Source organism: Anopheles darlingi, chromosome 2 (assembly GCF_943734745.1).
Source record: "Anopheles darlingi chromosome 2, idAnoDarlMG_H_01, whole genome shotgun sequence".
In the NCBI taxonomy this organism is placed as follows: Eukaryota; Metazoa; Arthropoda; class Insecta; order Diptera; family Culicidae; genus Anopheles; species Anopheles darlingi.
Window position 1 is genome coordinate 4177501 of NC_064874.1, and position 2500 is coordinate 4180000.

At 53.4% G+C, this 2500-nt stretch overlaps 1 protein-coding gene across 2 annotated transcripts in view; it reads left to right on the forward strand.

The window, feature by feature from the left end:
• Positions 1–2500, forward strand: part of LOC125959944 (ichor-like) — a 105746-nt gene that overhangs the window by 3191 nt on the left and 100055 nt on the right. The gene's annotated exons all lie outside the window — the stretch shown is intronic.

The window sequence follows — 2500 nt, forward strand, 5'->3', positions numbered from 1 at the left end:
TTTTAATTACTCTCTCCGCCGAACACATTCACACACAAGATTCGATTTCGTTCGAAAATGCTCAACGAGCGAGCAGAAACGCAACAACACCACCAAACACCGGCCAAAATCACCTCCTCCCAAGGAGCGTAAGGGGGTAGCAGGTGGAGTGGACCACGCGAGAGCGCGTGCCACATGCCATGCCACTAGCGCGCCTCCCCCTCCCGTGCTCTATACCTCCTCGTATCGAGAGTGAAACAATATTCCGTTTGAACGGCGTCGTCGTCGTCGTCGTCGTTTTGTTATTGTTGTTGGTCTTCGTTGGATTTGGCCACACCACCGAACGCACTAAGTAGCAACTTCTCCCCCGCCACCCTCTCCTCCTCCTTTTTGGGAGCCCAAAAGTAAACAAGAAGAGGATGAGGCCGTAGGCCAGAAAACGAATCGAAACACAACTAAAACCGAAACTAATAATAGAAAACCTCCTTCTCCGCTCTGCGCGCACCCTCTTCTCCGCAACACCCTTCCTTCGTAGTAAACCGAAGATTGAAGAAGCATCAGGCATCCAATTGCACAATGAGTCAGTCCACCACGCCGGTCGCCGGTCCACGAAACACGAAAAACGGACAGCAAATCAACGAGCGGATATGGTGGTGGTGGTGGTTTTTCATTTTCCAAACATTATTGTTCTCTGCGTGAAGAGATCGACGAGGAGTGAGAGCAGCGGGGTGCAGGAGGAGCCCGCACACCCCGCCCGGGTTCATCTTTAATGCGTCGTGGCATCGTGAGCATTTGATTTTTCATTGATTTGCGAACCTTTTCTTCGGTGGAGGCGAGACAAGACGAGGAGGGAGGAAAGAAGGGGTTTTCCCTCTTTTCTTCTCCTTCTTCCTCTCCTTCGTCGGTGGTGGCGGCGTCGGTGTGGTGGACCTTAGATTTGGCGGCCGGAGGCTGCTGGCATGTTTTGGAGGCCACGGCAAGCTCTTCATACACACACACATACAAACATACACCTCGAGTGCGCCACAACCGTGAGGCCTTGAACGGAGATGATCTTTTCTATCCCTCCCTCTCCCTCTCTCTTTCTCTCTCTCTCGAGGTGCGCGCACTCGAATCGTGATCGTCAGCGTGCATGCATGCAAATGATTAAAAGGTCATGAATTTGTGGGTCATTATGCGCCGCGGTCTTTGCGCTGGGAAAAGAATTTGGAGCAAAAGTGGAGCACTTTTCGGAGCACGCAGTCAGCCAGCCATCCAGCCAGCTCGACGCGTATGCCAGCGTACGGAACTACTGCTAGCGTCGGATTAGATTTTCTTCGCGATCGATCGGGTCGCGATTGGGTCACGATCATCAACGCGACTCGACATTCCATTGGTACGCGCGCGCACCGAACGGTGTGCGCATCCGGGAGTGCTGGATGTGGGAAGGAAGCGACGGCAAGTGAAGTGCCAGGAGGTAGCATCGCTTCCTTCTCATCTGAGGGCTTCACTCCACTTGGTGCGGCCACGGCGTTCGGGCATTTGCTTTCGCAACCCTCGCGCCCCAGAGAGCACTTCGGTAATTGTGTAAGCCGGTCAATAAAAAGCCCCTTACAATTAAGGCACTTAGGGTCACCGATGGCGGCCCTAGCGACCCCTCCGCATTAGAGGTCCGTTAGCCACCGTTGTTCCCACCGACCGACCATCAACCTACACGATCTTCCCAGGCCATTGCTCTAGATTTTCTGTCAAACATTTGTACATCAATGTTTTATGATTTTGAGAGCCTCCTGCGCTACATTCGTGGTGGCCACCAGAAAGGGTTGCGGACATTCCGGAACCTCGCGCACACCTCGGCCAATTGGTGGTGGTGTTGGTGCGCATGCATGCGTGCAGGTGGGTGGGTGAGTGGGGGTTTGCCGTGCAAAAGTAAGATATTAAACGTGCAATTTGTCTATTTCGCGCTTCTCGCGTCTTTGATGCCGCCGCTCACCGCCGGCCGCGCGCCGCTCGCTAACGAAGGAAGGAACGAAGCTCCACGAAAGCGTGCAAACTCGTGCGGAAAATGAAAAACTACCAACCATTTTTTTTCTCGGAAAACAGACAATACAAATCGGTCAGTCACGAACGCACACACACACACACACATACACTGAAGGGCAAAGTGCGTCATCTGCGTCGTCGTCGTCGTCGTTTTGTGGGAAAGTGGCCAAAACCTGGCGAACCGACCGATGAACTGGTGGCTCTTGTAGCGTGAGCTACAGACACACACACATACACCGCACACACACCTGCTGCATCGCGGGCGTAACCTTGAAAATGGTCTCGCGGCACGATAACGATAGCGGGCCAAAGTCGTGGAAAAGAGTCAATTATTTTCATTTCTTTCTGCGCGCTTGTGGGCTACGACCGCGGACCGACGAGAACCACGAGAGCCACGACCACCACGAGCATCATCACCCCCCTCCCCCCCACTTGCTCGATGCTTTCTCGCTTGTTTCGTTGTTTGCTCATTTTGGAGGAGCACAGCATTGAACACAAT